Source organism: Sebastes fasciatus, chromosome 17, assembly GCF_043250625.1.
Source record: "Sebastes fasciatus isolate fSebFas1 chromosome 17, fSebFas1.pri, whole genome shotgun sequence".
Taxonomy (NCBI): domain Eukaryota; kingdom Metazoa; phylum Chordata; class Actinopteri; order Perciformes; family Sebastidae; genus Sebastes; species Sebastes fasciatus.
In genome coordinates this window covers 12,625,554-12,649,573 of record NC_133811.1, presented here as the reverse complement: position 1 = coordinate 12,649,573, position 24,020 = coordinate 12,625,554, and the positions used below count along the sequence as shown (strand labels likewise).

Genomic DNA, 24,020 nt, shown 5'->3' with positions numbered 1-24,020 from the left:
GCAATACGGCCTGGGCCTCCAGCAGCGTGGTGTCGGTGTGGGCTCCCAGCGGGTACCGGCGGTGCTGCCGGGCGCAGAGCTCCAACTGCAGGAAGCCCCCGCTGGAGTCTGAGTTGAGTGAGTTTCTGGTGAACCTGCATGATTTTGTCTTGATTTCACTCGATGACAAGCATTAAGAATAACTGTATAGAAATAGTCAATCTACTCGCTGATGATCCCATTTACTTATTTAGGTCATAGAGAGGAATCAGTATTAAATCGAAACTGTTTCATAATACGATACATACGATAATACGATAATACTTTATTGTCAGACAGGTCTTAAATTTGTTTTGCATCACAGCAGCTCCATTTGCAACATCACAAAAAGGACAAAGACAAGAAACAAGGATACATAACATTTAAACATTACAATTACAGAAGACATTCAGGGCCCTTCAACGTCCATTTGATCTGGGCTTAGGCTCCATATTTAGTTTTAGGATCGACTAGTGCACAAAAGAGTGCTTCAGTCTAACCCTATTAATTCGTGGAACCCTGTATCTCCGATTTGATGGTAACAATTCATATTCACTGTTCAAAACATAATCAGTTAAAAGTTCCTCATCATAGTAACTTTAATGAAATCATAATAATAACATATGAAAAAAAACTATAACAACAACATCAACAACGAGAGAGACAAGGCCCCCACCTCATCCCTGTAGCTCTCCAAAACTATTTTTTTATATGTTTTCTTAATTGATTTATGTTATTGATAAGTGATAATAAGTGATACTTGATACACACATTCTCTTCCTAGTGGTACGGACACAATGTTTTTAGATTAAATTCCTCCCTCTCTGTCTGAGAATATTTTTTGTTGCTAAGCAGCCAATTATTTCTCACTTTGTACATAATTTGTCCAGTCTTAAGCCTCATTCTAGCAGATCCATGAACTTCAAAACATGTGACTGTAGAAAAGCATGTTAGTGTGTTCATTGTATCCTACATTATTTACTATCCTCATGGCTCTTTTATGCATAATGAGTGCAATGTGCTTTTGCATGTGTTACCCTACACGTCCACACAATAATAAGTAGTAGTGAACGATATAGAGTTTGTAACCCTTTGTAGCAGAAAGTGGGGAAAAGAAAGAAAAAGTGCAGAATAGCCCTTTACCACCCTGACAGGAAAAGGAGGTGGGGAGATAATAAGACACACCTGCAACCTGGGGGGAGGGGCCAAACCAGCTAACCTCAGGCAGCATGGAGGAGGACAGGAAGAGGAGTGAGATGGGGCTACAGGAGGAGATTATTTGAAGTTTAATTCAGTCATCTTTGCTCTAAATAGGAAACAGTTGACGTGTATAAAAGTAAACAGAGCAGCATGGGATCCAAGAACCTGCTGGATTTCAAGAACTTTCCTGGACAACAAGGAGCTGCTGGAAGTGTGCTGATCCCTGGAGCAGGTAGGATCAAACAAACAAACACACACACACACACTGAACTGAACTGTATTCACACATACACACACATACAATATCACACTCACACCACATCTCTTTCACTAAAAGACTGACATTTATCTGGAGTCCTCATTTCATTCTTCTAATTACTTCTCAAGGGACATTTGATTTTCATATCTGGACTCAGAATTTGAATTTAGTTTCTCTTGATTTAAAGGGCAATTTTGACTGTTTTTTTAATATGAACCTTTTGATTTGTTGCTATTTGGGGTTAAATACAGCAAGATTTAATTGATGAACATGTAATTGATGGTTTGTGTTGTGTTTTGTTTGTTGTGCATTTTGTATTCATGTATGATAGCAGGCTATATCCGGGCTATCTGTCCAACTGGTTTACAGTAACATTTCTGACAGGGTAGGGTTGTGATTATTCTCCTGTCATTTTGGAAATTTGGTGGATAAACCTTTACGCTACAGCTTTATGATCCAGGATGTGCCTGTTTTTTCCCAGAACTGCAACACTCCTTGCCAACTTTGCTCTCACATATCTTATGAGGTTTTCAGTAGACTTTGTGGTCTTATATCACACCCATAAATGTATTTTTTTATATACTCTTTCTATAGTAAAGGTTCTCTAAAGAAATTGGGCAACGACGCCATGGCACATTGCATTCTGGGTAGTGGTTGACAACCTTTAGCAACTTTTAACACTGTCTATCATCACTTGTATGTGAGTGTTTATTATTTTCAATTTCTAAACAGCATGAGCTTGGTTTTGCTCAAATTTAATGATAATTACTTTGTCAAACCACGTTTTAATTTACTAATTTCCGTTGTTGCTGCTGCAAATTTTCTCCAGAACAATCCTTTATGTACAAAATGAACAATTTTGAGCCTATTACCCATGCATGTGGATACGAGATGACAGTGATTCCATTTTTCTATAACATAAAGTGAGAAGCTCACACCTTTTTAAGTCAAGTTAGCAGCGTGGCTCTGGGGTGGCAATGTCTGTTTGTCGGTCAGTGGCTCGGTCCACCACTTTGGTACGGACTTTAAACACCATCCTAACCAGTATTGGATGGATAACCATGACATTTGGTACAGACATTCATGTTCCGCTCAGGAAGAATTACAATAACTATGATGACTTTACATCTAACGTCATCATCAGGTTGAGATTTATATTTCCCTAATACCTGCAAAACTGATGGCATTCCCGTCAGTTTAGACGTGGCATTTTGATGGTGATGGGTGAAGGTGCTTTTTGTATTCAAGTATATGTACAACACAATATTCAATGTTTTACATACATCGATTTAGTTTTTTTTCCAGTGACATGGCCAGGCAAGCTGGGGTGAGCTGAAATACTAGTCATGGTTCGTCACGTTCAAGATGAAAATGACTGAGCCAATCAGATTTCAGGATTTTAGATTTGAGGAGTATAGCAACCCACTGGATCAAGCGAGTGAGTGACTGCATAGAGCGGGGGACCCCATCAGTCAAAAGCGTGCAGTTGCAGCCTATGCAGTTTAAATAGATAAAATCGAATAGATAGATAAAATGTTTGCCATGGGTCCTAATTTAAAGTATCGCACACTATCAGGGGAAGTAGGGGCACTCTGTCAATCATTTTGAAGGACTGACAGATTTCCTCATGTGCTCTGTCTATTTTAGTTTTTACACAGTATTCAAATGAACTGTAACTTTCCTAATATGATAATAATCTGTTTCTGAGTGATTCAAGCGAGCGACCCCACTCAAAAGCATGCAATTGCAGCCAATGCAGTTTAAATACATAACATATTCGTCATGGGTCCTAATTTAAAGTATCACACACTATCTGTCATTTTGAAGGAGACAGATACAGCACACACAGATGTCCTCATATGCTCTGTCTGTTTTTGTTTTACACAATATGCAAATTAAGTCTAACTTTCCTAAAATAATAATAATAATCTGTTTTTCTTCAGATGACATTAATTATATAACTAATAATGTTTTCAGAAGAAATAAGTTAACATTTTGCTATGATGGTAGTTTATTCTTCCTGTTGGTCGTCCTTGTATGTTAAATAGGTTGATAGGTTGAGGGTTAAGGTGTACTTTGTGTTAAGTGCTAAATAGCAAATATCAGCATGCTAATCTAAGATAGTGAACATGGTAAATATTAAAGGTTACCCGCTAAACAGCAGCATGTCAGCATTGTCATTGTGATGCTGACATTAGCATTTAGCTCAGTCACAAAGCGGCTTGCTGCATGGTTGTAGACTAACTCTTCACTGCTTTTTACATGATGTATCACATTAGTACTTATTATTCTGGTAACAGTGCAGTGTAATGAATGAGCAGGTTTAGAGAATATCATATTTGAAGCATTGTGTCATAATGTCATCATGTTATGTGCAAACAGAAATTCTCATTTTGCCTCTTCCTGTTATGTTTATGATGGAGAGACAGTTGCCTGATTGTCCTCCAGACCCTTTTGATGTGCTATGTGATATATGAGGCTTCTGCAGTGCCTGATGTAGGTCATAAGAAGTAATCAAAATGCTTTAGAGGCCACCGTTAAGTGATGCTTTCTTTATAACAAGTCCAATGACAGGTGAATGATGCAGTGATTTGTCCAAGAGGACCTTAATCTGTAACCACTGGACAACATTATGACAGCACGTTTACGAAAAAAAGCCAAATCCACACAATGCTGTATAAAAGTGCATCTAACACATTCAGTTTTTCTGTCTGTCTGGCTTCTGCCTCACTGTTTGTTAATTGGTCTGGCTTTGTGTTAGTTACCTTGACAACGCATTCTCCCCCTCTCCTTCCCCATCAAACTCTCCCTCGACTCTCGCTCAGCGCGCCGGCTGGTTTAGTGGATGGTCTGGCTGCCAGCAGAGGAGGGAATACGTGGCAAATGCATCTCACGCCTCCCCAGTGGCATATTAATACTTAAGTTGTCCCTCAGGTCAGAGAGCTGTAAACACTCGTGAACGTTATGAGGCGCTTCAGCAGTAAACGCTAGAAAGGCCAATGGATTTGAGGGATTTTAAAGAAAACCATATATTTCATATCTATCTTTTTACCAGCCGCGACAGTGGCAGGTATTATTTTGACCTTGTGAGTGTGTGAGACTGTGTGTGCATGTGTCACCATGGCAAGCTGTGATCCTGGAGACACCTACTGTAGCAGGAACCACCACAGAAGTGGTTACTTTATATGTCTGTCTGTCTGTCTGTCTGTCTGTCTGTCTGTCGGTCTGTCTGTGGACAGATTTTGTCAATGCGATGGTGTCACAATTGTGCAAGAAGCAGTCACGAAACTTAAAGGTGTGTAGTTTAGATCAAAATGAAGGCCGAGTTCGAAGATGGTTGCGGTCTGCACAATGAAGAAATTATGTGATATGCTATGTCCATAGTTAATTGTGATTAATTTCAAATTAATCGCACTTTTTTTTTTTATCTGTTCAAAAAATGTCTCTGTTTAAAGGGAGCTTTGTCAAGTATTTAATACACTTATCAACATGGGATTGGGAAAATGTGCTTGCTTTATGCAAATGTATGTATATATTTATTTTTGGAAATCAATTAGCAACACAAAACAATAACAGATATTGTCCAGAAACCCTCACAGGTACTGCATTTAGCATAAAAAAATATGCTCAGATCATAACATGGCAAACTCAAGCCCAACAGGCAACAACAGCTGTCAGTGTGTCAGTGTGCTGACTTGCACCAAACTGCATGTGATTATCATAAAGTGGGCATGTCTGTAAAGAGGAGACTCGTGGGTACCCATAGAACCCATTTACATTCACATATCTTAAGGTCAGAGGTCAAGGGACCTTTTTGAAAATGGCCATGCCAGTTTTTCTAATTTCCTAGCATTATTTAACCTCCTTTGTGACAAGCTAGTATGACATGATTGGTACCAATGGATTCTTTAGGTTTTCTAGTTTCATATGATGTCAGTATCTTCACTCTAGCTTTAATACTGAATACAAGTTGCGTTAATGCGTTAAAGAAATAAGTGGTGTTAAAACTAATTTGCGTTAACACGTTATTCAACTTTGACAGTCCTAGCGATAACGTTGTTGAATATCGAGATAACAATATTACTTGCGATAAATAAACAAATATTAAAGTGTACTAAGGTCTGCTTTTCTGCTGCTTTCAGTATACTGCTAAAATACAAGAAATTGCTTGTTGAATTGTTGAAAATGAAAGGAAATTATTTCCAATTTCCATTTAATTTAATGAACATTGAACTGAACACAAAAGGCACCAATAAAAAAAAAGAAAGAAAGTTACATTTTGAAGTGCAGTTTTTCTACTGATACTCTCTTTCAACCAGATTTGTCGCTGCATCTGGTGTGATCCCATCGCAACATGGTCTTTAGTTGCATCTCTATTTAAATTTTCTTTTCGATTATCACCTTATAAGCACTCTCCTTTCCTTTCTTTATCTCGTAATATGCCTTTCCTCACCATCTCCCAGCTAGAGAAAGCTCTCTCCCTCTCTGTCTTTGTGGTCTCTGCCAGTGAGCTCTGTGGTTAGGGGGCTGTTGTTTTCGCAAGTATAGGGGAAGGGCACGTCTTGCAAATGGACATGTCATGTGGAGCAATGCCCAGCCAGTGGAGAGCCCTGGGGTCTAGAGCAGAGCAGCCAGTCAGACACAGAGAAAGAGGGGAACTATCTTTGGCCGGCGAGCCGGGATGCTCCCTGGGCTAAGCTGGATTCATGGAAGAAACGGAGAGACAGAGAGTGAGAGAGATGGAGAGAGGACAGAAAGGGAGCTGGGTTGTTGATGGTGCTGGCAAACAAATGTACTCTACAGCATTAAAAAAAGAGAAGCTGTGCACAATGAACTCTAGGAAGACATGGGGGTTGTGCACAAAAGCCCCATTTCAGTCTGCAAAATTACATTCTCACATACAGGTGCTCATGTACTGTGTTTAGAAAACAGGTTAAAGCAGGTGGAATTCATTTGAAATCCTTTCATACTGTACTCTACATATACTGTATTTAAGATTTAAGATGTTTCAATCAGAATGTTACAAAATAAATGACTTAAATTAACTTAAATTTCCTAACTATCCCTTTAAGAAAATTCTTAAAAGACAAAAGTCGTAATTCACACAGCCCCAAAAGGTTGTCAGCTTAATGTAAATACACTGTACTGTTTTTTTTCTTCTGATGTCTAATTTTGACATGCTCTAAATTGAGATGTTTTGATTTATATAACATACTTATGATATAACAAAGTGGGACAGGGTGCAAGGAGAGAAGAAAAGAAGTGGTAAAATAGGTAGTGAGGGAAGGCACATCAAGATGAAAGGCAAAAGGGCAACTGAGGTGAAGAAAGGGAGAGAGGTCCAGAGAGGGTGGAAAGAGAAATCACCCATGTGTATCACTTTAACGAACTATCACGACTCCTTCATTGATCGTCTGTCCTGCAAACTCTCCCTAGACGCCACGGTATCACCCCCAAGGTGTTGCTGTGACTGCCGCTGGGGCTCAGCCTGTCATGGAGGAAATTCTGAACTAATTTGGGAACATGACCCGGGATCTGGAGGGCCTGAAATGGATTCTGGGGGAGGGTGGGTAATGTGATTCTCAAGCATTTCCCCCCTGAAATTAAACAGTGCCTTGGTGTTATTAATACACATGAGATAGAATCAATATTCCCAATCTATTGCTCAATGTTCGCACGGTGCCCTTGACTGATCTGCTATTTATTTTCTTTACTGCAACCCCCCCATTCTCCTTCTATGAGTCCGGCTTTTTTCTCTATTTAAATAATAATAATGCGATGAGATATTGACCATATGGCTTCATAATCATGATTAAAAAGAAGTGGAATAGACTGAAAATGAATTAGATTCAAATTTACTGTTATTGTACATCTACCTTACATGAAAGTCATTCTTTTTTTCAGGCAGCAACAGGCGGCTGGATGAATTCCCCCAAAAACTACCTCTATAATTATAGAAGAACCGTATAAATAGCAGGCAGCCCCCTCTTCTCCCTCTACTATATGTTGCGAGTGTGTCTCTGTGTGTGTGATCCAGCCATGCGTGACGGTGTGAGGCAATGATTGGACGCTATTAAGGATGTGAAGCGTTACGCCAGCGGACAAGAGCGAGCGAGAGAATTAGGAAAAAAAACCTGAACGAGCAAGAGAAAAATGCAAAATGAGCAGAGGGAGAGACGAGGGAAAGCCGGTTTAAATCGAGCACCTTTTAATCAGCGCTCTCACAATGGGGGACATAAAGATAACAAGGCAGAGAGAGCCTCCTGTTGGCTCTCTGGGCGGCCAACGTCACAGATTTATGGCTCAACCACCGAAGTGCCACGCTCCTGGTGATGGGGATTACACTGGCAAGGCCATCTCCACAAGTTCTGAATTTATCTGGGATTTAGACCCCCAGCCTGCCGTACATGCAGGTGTCTCTGTCCTTCATCAACACCTGGCAGGAAAGAGCCACCTTCACAAAAGGTCTACTTTTACACTGCATGCCAAGGGTCATTGTGTGTGCTGTCGGATCTACTTTTTGTAGCCACTTTCTTTCATCCTGTTAAAGGTGCATTCAGCCACTAGTTGTCACACTCATCCTTCTCCGTTCCATTGCATTCACTTCACGACAAGTGGTTGCCCGTTCGTTTACACAACCTGGTCGAGTGGAGTGAGACGCAGACTTTTTCGTGGTAGAGTAATGAAGTCATTTTGCAACATGTAGCTATAGGCCTACATTAGCTATAGATTAGAACTGTCAAAGTTAACACAATAATAACGCGTTCACGCAAATTAGTTTTTTAACGCCACTAATTTCTTTAACATATTAACGTGACATGCGATTTTTAGGTTGTAGCAGGCTCGGTTTTAAAGCTAGAGTGAGGATACTGGTACTAAATTAAACTACAAAAAAAATTTAATTCTAGCTTGTCGCGAAGGAGGGTAAATAACACTCAAAATTTACGTGAAATTTTGGCGAGGAAAAACTGTCATGGCCATTTTCAAAGGGGTCCCTTGACCTCTGACATCAAGATATGTGAATGAAAATGCGTTCTATGGGTACCCACGAGTCTCTCCTTTACCGACATGCCCACTTTATGATAATCACATGCAGTTTTGGGCAAGTCATAGTCAAGTCAGCACACTGACACACTGACAGCTGTTGCCTGTTCCCTAACGTCAGATATCTTCCACAGAAATAAACAAAACATTAATTTTAGACCCATACAAATTTTTTGTGTGATTAATTCACAATCATAATATATATATTTTTTTTAAAAGCCATACTTTTACTCGTCACCTTAAAATCTCTGTGGATGCATTATTTTTTTTAAAGAAATTATTCTTCTACATACAAATGTTATCATTAAGACGTTAAAGTCTAAATGTGCTTAAGATAACAGTTTTTTGTATATTTCTGACTCTCAGCAATCTCAGGAGACTGGGTTTAAACATGTTGCATCTGCATTTAAGCATAGGAAGAGCAAGAAAGCTCTACTATTTCCTTCTTAAAATGCAGTATTCTGTGGTTGCATTATCTATATTGAGGCAAATGTCACCTACTTCTATGATGAATCTCTCCCCAGATATTTGTTGAACATTAAAAAATGATCGCTATAGAGATTCTTTGATTCTGACAGGCTAATACCATAACTTTTGACTTCAAGCCACTCAGAACTCTTTCTATAAAGAGATATTTACAGTGCTACCCTTCAGCAACGATCATTCGTAACCACTTGTCAAATGAATGTATAATGAGGAGCTGTAATGACACTGACATAGCGAGAGCAAGTGCTAAATAGCCTACTGTACGTAAGTGCTTTGTGGAAAATCTGTGTTATTAACAAGGCTAAGAGTCTCCAGCCATGCTAACAGCTCTGTGAGGCTGTATTTAGGCACAGCGGTGCTTTGAGCTAAATGCTGATAGAAGCACGCTAACATGCAAACTGACAATCCTGACAAGCTGATATTTAAACCAGCCCCTTTTCAGAGGCTTTGTCACGGCCGTCTGCATGTGATACCGCCGCACAAGGCACCCTTTAGTGCCGGTATGAAACGAAAAAGTAGTATACTTCAAGTTTATTTTATGAAGTATACTTAAGTAAAGTTCAAGTATATATTTCCCAAGTTATGTAGAAAGTATACTAATATCGATGTACTAGTAGAATACTTGTAAGTGTACTACTTTAATACTATTTGAGACAAAATTGGCCCACTTTTTAGTTTATAAAAGTATACTTTTAAGTACAAGAATAGTAAACTTTGAGTACACAACTACTTTACGCCACGTTTTATTTTGTACTGCAACTATTTTATATTTATACTGATATACTTCATACTTGTAGCCCACTTTTTAGTTTATGAAAGTACACTTTAAAGTATACTCTCAGTAAACTACTAGTTTAATAAATATATAAATAATTTAATAAAAGAATATAATAAAATAAAATAGCCCACTTTTTATCAGAGAGTGCATCACTGAAATTTCTGGGCTGGGAAGGACACATTTTGTACTCTGAGGTTTAATTTTGGACCAGATGTTGTTTTCAGAAACTGCAGAACTACCTAACCAAACTATCTCGACATGGCCTCGCATTTTTCACCGTTATTGTTAAGAGGAAAGTGTAGAGGCAGGCTGAAAATGGGGGAGAGAGAAGGCATGCAACAAAGGTTGTGTTATGTGCAATGTTGTGTTATTTCATACCTTCTTTCAGTGATCTACCATGTGAATAGATGATAAAACCTACTAGTGGGCGTAGTAGGTCCCTATTGACCCACATCTATGGTGCTTATAGCAACCGATAACTTATCGGCTGAATCTAACCAGGGACGTTGCAGTTACATGGCACGCACTGTAACCATTTGGCTACCAAGGCACTCCATCATCTACATTTTTACCTCCATTTTTGAAAAAAAACAAAAATACACGACCAAACAACATAATGGGCACTGTTTGTGAGCTGTAATGCCTGCTGCCTCTGCTAACACACTTTTGGTGCAATTTTACAAATTGCCAGTAAACTTAATATTTCCACTAGGAAATGATGTTAACAATTTTCCTAGTTGGAAATCTCTGGCATAATTGAGCGTGGCATTGCCATTTTTCACATAAGCACTAATAGTTCTGTAGGTTGCTTGACTCAGATTGTAGTTCTTGAAGGATGCATTTGTATTTTCTACAGACACTTTGTTGAGAAGGGAATGAAAAAAAAATTTTTCAGTGGGAGAAACTGGATCCCTCTGTGGAGTTATTTCCTACATTTGAGTAATGACTTCCGTTCTGAAGCAAATCAAAAATAATAATCATGGCTGCCTCATTGGACAAGGGCTTACAGCAACATTTAAATGGGTCCTATTATGACTTTGTGCTTTTTCTTGTGTTTTTTGTGCATGTAAAAAAGTGTATGTGCAAAGTTACAAAGCGCAAAGTCCACACCAAAGGGAGAAACATTGCTCCTGAACTGCCTGAAACGCCTTGTTTGAAGTCCCGCCTTTTCTTCCGTAACGTGGTGATGTCACCAAGTAACATAACGGCATAACGGCTGGTTTGGCACGCCCTCAAACAAAGCTAGTTAGAACGGAGTCCGAGAGTTTGGTTTGGTTCGGTTAACCAATCACGACAGTGGGCCAGCTGACCAATCGGAGAAGACCAGGCCTTTCGGGAGGTTGGGACAGGAACTAGAACAGAGCGTTTCAGACAGAGGGTGAAAAGAGATGCGGCAGCACAGCTGGTATGGGAAAAATATAGCGTTTTTTTTAACATTAAAGCATGTAAACATGTTCTAGTAGCAGCCCAAAATAAAAGTATGCACCAGAAAATGAGCATTAATAGGTCCTCTTTAAGAAAGAAGAAAAAGTTGTCCATCCTACAGTATGTATTTTCTTTATCTATCTTTCAGCACTAGATTTTTGGAGGATGCAGATTTTGTCATTATACTCACACAACAAGTCTCTCCCTCTCCTCTGCTATCAGCAGTGCTCTGGGTGGTCCGCTCCACTGCAGACAAACACTTCCATGCCTCTGGGCAAAGCAGCAGGCGCAACATTTTCTCTGCAATAATTTCGGCATTGTGTCCGAGCAAGCATTTCTGTGTCTTCCAAATGGAGCGCATGGCCTTTAAGCAACTAACCCGGACATAATGATGGCTGGGGAGGGGCGGGGGCGTTATGGCTCTTGGTGGGGTGATGGCTTTTGGAGGAGTGCTCGAGCCCTGCAGCTCCAGTTGGTGATGACTGTTTGCTAGCCGTAGGGGCACCGCTGTGCTCTGGATGCCGTGTCCTGTGGCGGCACATATTGCAGGGAGCGGGCTCCTGTTTCATACTGTATACTTCCATTTTTGAGTCAGTGACAGCGTGATGTGTTTCTTGACATTTCTGACTACCCAGAGTGCGTGTGCGTGTGCGTGTGCGTGTGTGTGTGTGTACTATCTAGCACCCACTGCTTTTCCATCTTTCTCCACTTCTCCTTCTCCCCAGACAGCAATGTTTTTACAAAAATACTAGTGACTCTTTCGGGGCTCTCAAATGGGTTTTATATGTTTCACAAGGGAATTCAATTCAACAAATACACTGTAAAATAGGAGAAAACAAAGTGCATGCCAGCATTTCCCGACTCTGTGACGCTGAGTTTTATGGCTCAAGAGATTCAAAGCTAAAAAAACAAATGGCAAATTTACACGTTTGAGGGCATTTGTACCCGTGTGTGCAGAAAAAGAAGAAACGGTAGCTACAGAGAGAGTCAGACACACAGGGTGATGTAATGAAGTGATAATTCTTTTACTGTCCACTGTTTGGAAACTCTTCCTGACTTTGATAGATGCGTCTGGCCAAATAACATGACATTTCCGCACTGTAGCAGGAACTCAACTTGAAATGTCAGACTGCCCGCTGCCCCCTCTTCTGCCCTCTCTTTCCACTATGGGTGCACTTTCTCTTATGTGACTGGGCGTGCATGTATGTGTGCACATATCTATGGGTCTGTACACTCCTGTGTTCTGTCTCCAAGGTAACGGCAGAGTAGAAAGTCAGGTACACCGTCACAGAAAAATCCAGTATTATCTCTATTACTCTTTCTCAGTTTTGTCTGTTTTTGTTTTATTCTTGTGACAGCTTGTCAAAAACCTGTTTGATTTGTCTGTTCAACACAGTGTAGACCAGTGGTCTCAAACTCAATTTACCTGGGGGCCGCTGGAGGCAGAGTCCGGGTGAGGCTGGGCCGCATCAGGTATTCCACAAAAAAAGCTTTGTTAAAAAAAAACAATCTTCTCAAACGTCATTATTAACAGTTCTTTAACTTGAATGGGTTCTTCTGAACATGAACTGTCCTGAACATGAATGGAACATTGAAGAACATGAACGGTTCTTCTGAACATGGCCTCTATTGCGTCTCCCACTTTTCCTGAAATTGTCTGTGCTCGTCACCAACCTTTCTCTTCACTGCAGGCTTTGAAAAAGACATGATTGGGGCTGTGTGACAAGATATATATTCATTCCACTTGGTGTCACTCCGCAATAAAGTTGTGCCTGCTGTGTTTGTGTTGCTCTGCAATTACACCACCAAACCGCTAGTTGGCGGCGGCGTCTCTATGAGTTTCCTTCTTCTTCTTGTACTACAAACAGAAACTGAGCGGAGTTGGAGCTAATAACTGTTGAACCACAGAACTTTTACATTACTGCAACGCCGAAAAGAGAAAATATATCTGAGTGGATTTGTGTGAACAAACATTGAAAAGATGGAGGCAGAGAGAAGTAGAACTTGGTCCTGGCCGCTCAGCATCGCTGAGAGACTGGACCAATCACAGCTGTTGCGGTCTGCGTCGCCGCGACGTGTAGTTACATTTCTGGAGAGGTGCACGTCAGGCTACGGCGTCGATTCAACGCAGAAGTATAAATCAAGCTTTAATCAAGCTTATGCGATGTTACACGGGCGCCGCCACAGTTGTTGTGAAATGTTTCTCTGCTTGCATCAAGCCCGGCCGATTGCCCGTCCCCGGGAGCCAGATACCCCACTGTGATGGGTAGGTTCGTTCAGCTCGGGCTCGCGTAACAAAGGGACCTTCCACGGCAAACTGCCATTCACATAAAACTCGTGGGCCGAGGGCGCCTGGTTAGCTCAGTTGGTAGAGCGGGCGCCCATGTAACGAGACTTGGTCCTGACCGCGGCGGCCCGGGTTCGAATCCGGCCTGTGGCCCTTTCCGCATCCACTCTCTCTCCCCCCTTTCCAAGACTCTATCCACTGTCCTGTCAATAAAAATGAAAAAATGCCCCCAAAAAAAACTTTATAAAAAAAAAAAAAAAAAAAAAATTTGCGGGCCGCACTAACATTAAACTTTCATATCAAGGTGGGGGCCACAAAATATCGCCTTGCGGGCCGCAATTGGCCCGCGGGCCGCGAGTTTGAGACCCCTGGTGTAGACCATCAGTTTAGGTAATGTCGGTGTCCATCAACCCAGGTTTGATAAGAAAAAGCATTCAACAAAAGTTTTTCATTTGATTCAGAGTGTTGCTGGAGATTGCATTTGCTCTGTTAACTGTGCGAGTTAATAAAAGGGGAAATTATTCAATTAAGTCTGTCCTCGTACCAAAACAAACTGAGCGCCATCAATAGTCTCTGCAGAACAATTGCAATGGCAAACGTTAGTTTGCTTCAGCTCGGTATTGATTTTGAATTTGTCTACAGTTGTCACTCATCAGATTTCCTTGGCTTATTTGTATTTATTGGCCTTTCTTTTTTTTTGCGTTCGCTGCAGCACAGTGAAGCTGATTTTATTCGGGATTGTTTGACAAAGGTCTTAAACAGTTTAATTCTAGTGGACAGGCTAATTATGATTAACTGAGCTGAACAAATTGTGTTTTCCAAAAGAGAAGGACTTTTATTGTAGCCACTTCAGCTGACAAGATGTCTAAACATTCAAGCCAAGACAAGAACCTTGATTTGTTGGCATCGTTACTGATATAACTGAGGTAATGGCACCTGCGTGTGCATTACAAATCAAAGCTGATGACTCAGACCGAACCACTTGACAAGAAAATGTCAGTTTGCATCCAAAGATGCAATACAGAATGAAAACACTGGCTAAACGTGTCCACAGCAATTAGTAGAGCATAAAAATAATAAAGAACAGTAAATATCGAGTCAATCTGCTTGTAGACATATTCAGATACGACTTCCTATACCAACTAGATTATTTGAAGAATACTTAGCCCTTTATTCTTCTGTCACTATGTATATATGAATTTATCAATATCCATCCATCCATCTATGTTTAGCTGTTGCTGTGTTGAGAAAATTAGATTTTGATGTTCTGTTTGGAGGCGTACAACACCCTGATTATGCATAGCAGCATATTTTCAGGCACATTGGGCCTCATTCACTAATATGTTCATAGAAAAATGTTCTTACTTAAAATAAGTGCACACTCAAAATTACGGTCAGATTTATGACACGGGCACATCGGCCAATTTTGTTCTTACCACTGTGTGTATGTTAGTGAATCAAAATCATTCTAAATTGACAGGCGCATGCATTTACCATAATGACAATCCTCGATTTCTCTGAGGAAATACATCTGCCTGGAGATGTATAATGGAGATAACGTGTTACTTTTACAAATGCTGTAAGGTCAGCAGGTTTACAGGATTCAGGGTAACACACACATACACTACATTCAATTATTCAATTAATGTCTTATTACAACTACAATTTAAAAAATAAACCAGATGTCCAATTTTTGTTAAAATAAGGTCACCGCCACCGTGACCAGAAAGATCACCGCCACCGCTCTGTCGGTGTTCAGCGTCTCCCCTCCTCATCCCTCTGTATGTGCGAGTGTAGACGTACCTCAAAGTCATGTTTGCGGGCCCCCCTCAGGATTACGGACATAAATAAAACACACAAAACCCTTTGGAAAATGCTTTTTATCCAATTACAAATAAAACAACACTGTAGAATAACAGAATCCTTTAAACATGAATTCTTTTAATTCAAATGAAAGACACAGTATAGCAGCGCTATGCCGTCCGTCTCAGCTGAGAACGGAGAAATGCCTGCGTCTTTCCTGAGTCATGTCATGGAGACGAGCCAAGCCAGTGTCCTCGCCGCCGTCGCTTGTGGCGGAGCGTTCTCCGATGCAACCCATTGGGCAGAATCCACCAGAAGCTGCATTACGCACGGGCTAGTCGAATATGCAGGTCCAGCCTTAATAATTACTAACCATATGTAGGAATTGGCAGTATATTATGAGACTTGATGCCTGTGGTAGAATATCTTGGTGTAGAAACACACATATATATTTTTAATATCATTACTCACTTCATGCATATGTTCCCAAACATATCTCTGTTAAACATGGGCTGAAATACTGCAGGGCTGTAAGACTTTCAAATGAATAAAACACGCTGAAAGCAAACGGATGTTTTTTTCTGTTTCTGTTTTAGTAATTTAACATATTTGCCAGTACATTATTAAATTAGCCATTTTAAATATTGTCTTTTCAAATTCTCAACTGCATAAATTGTTAGTCTCACATGAACATTATCATTTAGTTGTTTCCTCACAAGTGACAGGTGCAAAGCATCTTTCTTGTTCAGAATAACGCCGGATCTGTCGTTCTGTGTGTCTCTGTCTCCTTATACGCCACCTACACTCTTCTTTTCTTTTGTCATAAACGGAGGAGCCCTATGAGGCATTGTGTGACACAGATCCAAGCTGACAGCTTGAAATAACAGTTAACAGTTCCTCTGCCTGCTTCCCTCTGACAAATTCACAGTGCTGTAATGTTAAATGGAGTGTAAGGCGGACCTGGGAGCGGCACAGGTGCTCTCTGACACCACGCCGACTTCACCTCGATGCGCCTATCCTGCAGCCATCAATCCGTCGTCGCGCCAAACCCTTCTCTTTTCACTCTGTCATGTTCCACCATGTTAATTTCCAGCCGACGGCACCTGCCACCTTCTTTACTGTCATCTTTTCTGCCGTGACTTGTCGTGTTTTTTCTCATGTCTCCTGGTAAACGTGATTGGTATCTTTCAAGACCTTTCAGATAGTGGAATGTGGGTGAAAAGTTGTGCCTGGATGAGTTCTGCATCGTTATTTACAATGATGGGAAATTTAAATCCAACTGATATGAAATGGCTTTTTATTATTTTTTTGCACACAGCTTTGTGAATTACATGCCCTGCACTCACTTTTATTTCGTGGTTTCATGGCAGCGCCCCCGCTCTGTTTATATACCAGTGAAGATGCTCTTCTTTCTCTATGACAGAGAAATTCTTTGCATAAATCATATTTGCATGAACCAACCAACCATTTTTTCAATGCCTAGTGATTAATTACAACCAGGAAAGCAGCCATACCTTTGACCTGCAACTTTTGTAGCTTTCTAGTTCATGTCTCTCCAATCATGGACACATCTCGCAGCCGTGTCTCCAGTGGTCAGAGTTCAGCCCTGCATGTGTACACCCTCCATCCAACCCGACCACCTCTTTATAAACCCCGTGCAATATATAAATGCATCAATTTCCTCACTTGAAAAAATCGTTGCCAGGGAACATAACCCAGGCAAGCAATTGTGTTTCCCTACAAAAAAAAATTAGGAAAACCTTTTAGTTTTACAGTATGAGCGTAATTTGTGAGAGCCAGGGTTGTATCTTGTGTTTTACCTTGGCTTGCCACGGGGGTAAAAGTGCATTGCTAACTTGCTATCAGTTTGTGGGCTTTTTAGCAATTTCGCTAGTCTGTTGTAGCAGCACTTATAATAGCTTACAGTTAATTTCGATGCCAAATGGTGCGGTCATTCTCCAATACCACTTCTCTCTTTTTAGTAATAAACTAGAATTACCGTCTCACGGTTGTATGCCTCTGCTAACCAGTCAAGTTGCAGTTTAGGTAATAATAATAAATGTTATTTATATAGCATTTTTTTTATTTTTTTATACTTCTTTCTATTTAAATGGTTCATATTTTGTTAGACTTTGTTTAGCTCTTTTTTACTGTGTTAGCTGATGCATCTTGTTTTTTACACTATCCCCTTTGCAGCTGTAAACTGCAAATTTCCCCACTGCGGGACTAATAAAGTAATATCTTATCTTATTTTTCACAGCATTTTATAACAGTTAAAAAGTGCTTCACAGTTAATAAAATGCATAATAGTACACAGCATGAAAACATATACAATTTATAAAATGGGAGCAGATACTCAACAATAAAAGCAATATACAGTACATTATAAAAAAAAAAAAAAAAGAATTAAAAGACTAATAAAACCAAACGATTTTCAAATAAAAAACTAAAATTTGCTCAAGGCGTTCCGGAGATATTGTGTTCTCAAGAATGGGATGGACGTAAGGTCAGAGTGACCTTTTGACCACCAAAATCTAATCAGTTCATCCTTGAGTCCAAGTGGACGTTTGTGCCAAATTTAAAGAAATTCACTCAAGGCGTTCTTGAGATATCATGTTCACAAGAATGGTCCGGATGGACGGACAACCCCACAACATAATGCCTACGGCTATCACTGGCACAAAGGCATAAAAATATTTACTGGGGGAGATAGTTACGCTTTGTGATTTAAGTTGGAGAACAAAAGATCTAAATAATAATTTCATTATTTTACAGCCCTCACAATAATCTTCTCTATTAAACAAACTGTTAAATTGTTTCTATATTTCTTGAATGCCAATATGCTGTGGCTCAAACAAAGACAAAACCTCCAACCTTTTGTGTCACGTCATGCATACATCTGTTAAAAAGCCAATAATACATGACCCGTGTGTACAGCACATTTCTCATCAACAGAGCCATTGTGGTGGAACCCACCTCTCTGATTGCTTCCCCTTCTCTCTGTGCACATTCCTTTCATTTTCTCCCAAAGCCTCTCCTCTATTCAGCCTTTTGTTTAAAAGCAGCCACTTTAATTACTTTAGCCCGCGATGTGAGCTTTCCGTGACGGCTTTCGCTCAAGCCTGGCGTTGGGGAATATGGGGAGAGATGATTTGTATTAATGATGGGTAGCGATGAAGGGGAGATGACGAAAGGGAGGAAAATGATATGAGACAGAAGGAGAGGAGGAGCTGTCAGGAGAAATGTGGCTGATCGGCCCCAGATCATGGCTCAAATGAAGCTCGTCCAACCTTTTACCCTTCAGTCCATTATCAATTGTTTATCCGTCTATCAGGATGATTTTTGTACACTTGAGGCAGATCTTCAAAGCAGCACTGTCATGTCTTAGCAAATATGCGATAAGTCAATATGGAATATTAAATGGAGAATGTCTTTATGCCTCTGCGCTGGCAATATTCGTGGCCAGAGGCATTATGTTTTCAGGTTTTCCGTCCGTCCGTTCGTCCAAAGGATCGTGTCTCAGGAACACCTGGATTCAAATTTTGCACAAACGTCCACTTTGACTAACTAAGGATTAACAGATTAGATTTTGGTGGTCAAAGGTTAAGGTCACTGTAACCCAATGGAAAACTCCAGGGTCTGAGAAGTGAAGCCGATGCAGAAGCACCTTAAACTTGCATTATTTTTAATAGCCAGCAGGGGGCGACTCCTCTGACTGCAAAAAGAAGTCTGATTGTATAGAAGTCTGAGAAAATGACCCTACTTCTCACTTGATTTATTACCTCAGTAAACATGAGTTTATGGTCTCAATTGCTAGTTTCAAGACTTCTTCAATACAGCATGATGTTCATTTTTAGTAAATTATGGTCCCATTTAGAGTCAAATAGACTTGTGATGGACAGGTCGCTACCATGGCGTTGTCCGGTCTGGGAGTTGTCCATGTTTTCGTCTTAGAACTTTAACCCTATCACAGTGTGTTTTCACTTCATGAAAGTTAATTTTAACCATTTTGGTCGCCTAAAAATGTCTTATTCAGCATTCGGTTGTACTTAACTCCACCCTCTCGTGTCACTTCTGGTTGCCAAAAACCAAGATGGCGACAGTTTCAAAAGCCAACATGCCAAACTCGAGGCTTCAAAACACCAGTCCACAAACCAATGGGTGACGTCACGGTGACTACGTCCACTTCTTATATTCAGTCTATGCTATGAAATTCAATTAAAAAATGAATATGTTAATTATGACAGTTTCACACAAATGTCTAATAGGATAAATGTAAACGTAAATCAGCTTTTATTGTCACACATTGCATTGTACACAGCACAGCACACAGTGAAATTTAGTCTCTGCATTTAACCCATCCTAATATTAGGCGACCGTCCGGTTCCCAAGCCAAGTCCCTACCCCCTGTCTACGGACTGAGCTACTGCCGCTCCGATGATGATGAAGTTGTGACATTTTGGACAAGCATGCAACTTGGCGGAGGCATACAACCGTGAGGCGGTATTTCTAGTTTTCTTTTTCAAAGTAAAAGCATGCCAGATAAAATATACCACTTCACTTTGAATGTGTTAGCCCTACAGCATGTCAGCGCAGGTGGCAGCTTTCACCCATCCATCCCCTTTTGCGTTTCACCACACTCGAGCGCCATCACGCTTTAGCTGTAGGCATCTCAAGATTGAGAAGCAGCTCATCGATTGGTACTGATGCGAATCCAGAGCATGTTAACAGACAAGAGATGAGCTCACTTGTTCTCTGAGGCCTTCAGATGGTGTGGGCCTCCACAGAGCGTTGTCCAACGGGAGCTAAGTGTTGATCAATGCAGCGAGCGAGGGGAGGACCGAGGGAGGGGAGTAAAAACAGAGGAGAGAAAGGCCACTGCCATCGCTCTTCCATGACGCTGAGGATCTGGATCCGCTGGGCTCCCAGGCTAAATTAAAACAACCGGCGTCCCATTGATTCCAGCGCTGACAGGGACCATACATCACCCCATAGCCAGGGAGAGGGTAAAGGGAGAGAAAGAAGAAGGGGAGGGTGGGTAATAGAGAAGCAAAGAACACATTCGGGAAAGAAAATGATAACCAAAATCATAGGAGGAGAAAAGAAATAAGAACAGAGAGAAGCGATTAGAGAAGGGACATCTTTAGGAAAGAAAGAAGGAAAGGAGAGGTAGCTGGTGGAAAAACAGGAGAGGTAAGGAAGAGGTAGAAATGAGATGGCAAACCAGACATAAGCAATCGTCTACTGACAAGTCAATTTATTTCCCATGCATGGTCGACGATTACTAAGAAGCAGAGAGAGCTTTTGGGTGGAGAGTGTGAGGTAGAGGCTGAAAGACAGCAGTTGACTTTTTAGTAGATACAAAGCTGTTGAGATGGACAAAGCCTGCTGGGATCACTGGGAATAGAAAAGCGATAAAGAGATAATTGGGGATTGGAGATTGGAACGAATTGTAGTTACTTTTATTCTTTTCTACTCAGTTGAGAGTTGTTTTCTTATTCGTGGGAATTTAATGGCCTCTTATCTCCCGACGATATTTTAAGAACAATCTAAAATAGATCAGCTCAATCTAACTTACTGACTTTAGTATTGCGTAAATAAAAATGCTGTAAACAAATGTCAATCGGGTGCTGTGAATGATGAATGGAAGACGGTTGATTATCGGAGCAACACGGTTTCAAATAAAAATGTCAATCGAGTTTATCAAATCAACTGACAATTTATTGCTAATTTTCAATTCACATACATTTCATCACTTCCATTATTAATTCGTAATTTCTTCAGTTATTTTTGTGTTACTCCCACCCTTGAGGCCACTTTCTTTTAAATGGATCAATTTTGTGTTTTGAATGATGAATGTAAGACGGGGAAAATGATGAAACATGGCTCTGTTTTCATCATATCACGACTGTTTTAATCAAATCGGCTTTGAATCGATTTGATTGATTGAATTTATCACTCCATTTTTCATTTCACATACATTAAGACCACTCCATTTTTCAATTCACATGCATTTTCTTCACCTCCAGTTGTATCAATTAATTTGTGTTACTTCCACCCTTCATACATATGAAGGAGCTGTTTCTTAAACTGAACCAGATTATTAAAGATGCGCGGGCTGCCTACTTTTCTGGTTTGATTAATGGTAATAAACACAACCCACGGTCTCTGTTTGGTACTATTAACCAGCTTCTAATGACTGTGAAAACTTTAATCTTTTTTGGTTGGTAAGATCGATGGTCTGAGCTGAGGTCCAAATTCCCCCCGACTGTTTTACCCTCCTTCCCATTTAGCTGTCCTATTTTACTGTCTGGATTTTCTCCTATCTCCCTGCAGAATCTTTAAAACACCATAGCTCATGTGCATCCCTCCTCCAGTATAGCTAGCTGCACTAGTTCCAAAAGTCTCTAAATCTAGGGAGAACGTCACCAAGTCGGCAACACTGATCATTTCATCAATGAAAGTGTTTTGGAAGAAGATCACCAACTCTAGCTTTAATTATCTGGACTCTATGAAAACAGGTATTTCACTAATTGACTTGGAGGGTTATTTAGCAATTGTTCTTCATCAAGTTTTTTGATGAGGTGTCAGCATCCAAATGAGGTCTTGCAGCAAGAATGGGAGTTTGACATGTGAGGTGAGCTTTGCTGTGAGTAACTATTGTTATGGTGAATTCAATAGGATCTCACAAGAGCCAGTAGAGAGGCAAACCCCTTAGATGGTTGGATAACTGTTGTAATTATCCTGTCATCACCGGTTTACTGCATAAATATATAATTGCGTTCAAAATGTCAAACCTGCATGCTGTTCCCTTTCCCTCTCTGTGAATGTAAATGCTCCTTTTTTCTGTATTGGCTTCATTTAACTTGCTTATAATGTCACAGAGTTACATAATGGCACACAAGAACCACCTGTCTCCATAAATATGCATACGCTAGCCGTTACGCAGCCTATGTAGAAAGCTGTATTTATTTAAAATAGGAGCATATTTGTTCCGTCAGACACATCTGAGGTGGATGACTGAAAAGTTTAAACGCTTTTTGTTTAGACACGCCGACTATGTAGTTCATTCACTTTTTTGCCCAAGCTAAGCTGTCGCATCACAGTTCAGATGCACTTCAGTACGTTTGTCAGTAAGTGAACGTTTCACCATTCATAGCACAGCAGTGCCATGCCATTGTTCCGACGGCCCATTATTCAGAAACCTCAATAGTCCGAAAAATGTTCCGTCAGCCCTTTATCCAGAACGCAAGCACGTGGCTAATTATTATATAAAATGACTTCATCTGCCCTTACCGGTGGCAATTTTTTTTTCCTACCATGGCAAAGGCATGATCCGCCCTACTCTACCTCTGATTGGCTTACCCTGATATTCTTACCATAAACCATAAACTAATTACACTCCTCATGCCTAAACCTAACCCCAACCAATGAATACTTCAGTTCAGTAGCACATTAAGTCTGTTTGTGGTCCAAGTTGTCACATTCAGTACAAAACTAGTTCATACAAGCACAGTACATGAAGTTAATAGCTCAGCAACCCTATTATTTAAGACAGAGTTATCACATTCTGGTTGTTTCTGTGGCTTTAGGGGCTTTTAATAAGCTTTCAACAAGGACGTAACGTACTGTGCTCTCAGTTAGTGAGGGGAGCTCCTCTTGCTAAAAGCTACTGATTTGGTCAGTGACAATGGTTGATTCATAGCAGTCTTATTGGAGGGTTGTTGATAAAGAGAAGATAAAGATTCATACATGTACTGAACACATCTACTTCACCGTTCAAACAGACATCGGGAGAGCTGCATGCCGTCACTGGGGCTAATGTTAAGTTATTACTAGTTCAGTATTAAATACAGAATATGTGACATATGATTTAAAGGATTTGTAGCGTTTTAAAGGCATCTTTGATGGAGCTGTGCTGAGTAACAAAAATTATGTAACGAGTGATTAGTAAGGCAATATAATTCATTGTAAGCATGCTGAAACACAAACACACCCACATGCATGCGCACACAAGCATCAGGATTCAAAGAGAGGGATTTCTAGAACTCCCTTTTTGTTCAACCTGCATTTAATTCTGCTTATTTTCAGTCTGGGCTTTATTTCCTTACCCTCCAGAGTTGGTTGGATCATGTTTTTTGTTTGTCTGCAAGATATTTCAAGAACTTACTGTGCTCCAAACTTTGTGGAAAGTTCAGCAAAGGGGCAGGATTAACTTTTAATATTGGGCCAAGACGGAATGACATTGTGGCTTTTCACAAAAGTCAAGGAACATTTGAGGAAATGTTTGAGCTCTGGATGCATCTTAAAGACATTTTCTACGGTGGTATCCATGAGGACTAGCCTGCTAAATCTAAAAGCATGGAAGGCAATGTGCATCTTTTGCTTTAGCTCAGAGCCATTTCAAATGATGTCCTGTGATAAAGCTCTACACGCTGTTTAAAGTTTGTGTAATTGTGCAGCACTTTAGGAACGTGCAGTACATCGCTCAAATTAGAGGCTGCAGATGGAACACATCACTCCTGCTGCTGTATAATGGCTACAGAGATTTAATCAGCTGAAAGGGAGGGACCTCATATATCCCAGATGCAGTAGTGGATGACATAAGAAGTATCCATTCATGAGACTAAATACAGATTCTGCCATGCAATTTTTAAATTTTGTGCATTAAAAATTGGCTATATTAAATATTTATATGGTAGTGACAGACACTACACAGG

General features: G+C 40.4%; 1 protein-coding gene across 1 annotated transcript in view; it reads left to right on the top strand.

The window, feature by feature from the left end:
* Positions 1 to 1,325: 1,325 nt before the first annotated feature.
* The window catches only part of col16a1 (collagen, type XVI, alpha 1), a 134,643-nt gene continuing 111,948 nt past the window's right edge, over positions 1,326 to 24,020 (top strand). Inside the window, exon 1 of the mRNA XM_074612782.1 lies at positions 1,326 to 1,450. The gene's annotated coding sequence lies outside the window, so the exon portion shown is untranslated. The remainder of the gene's footprint in view (positions 1,451 to 24,020) is intronic.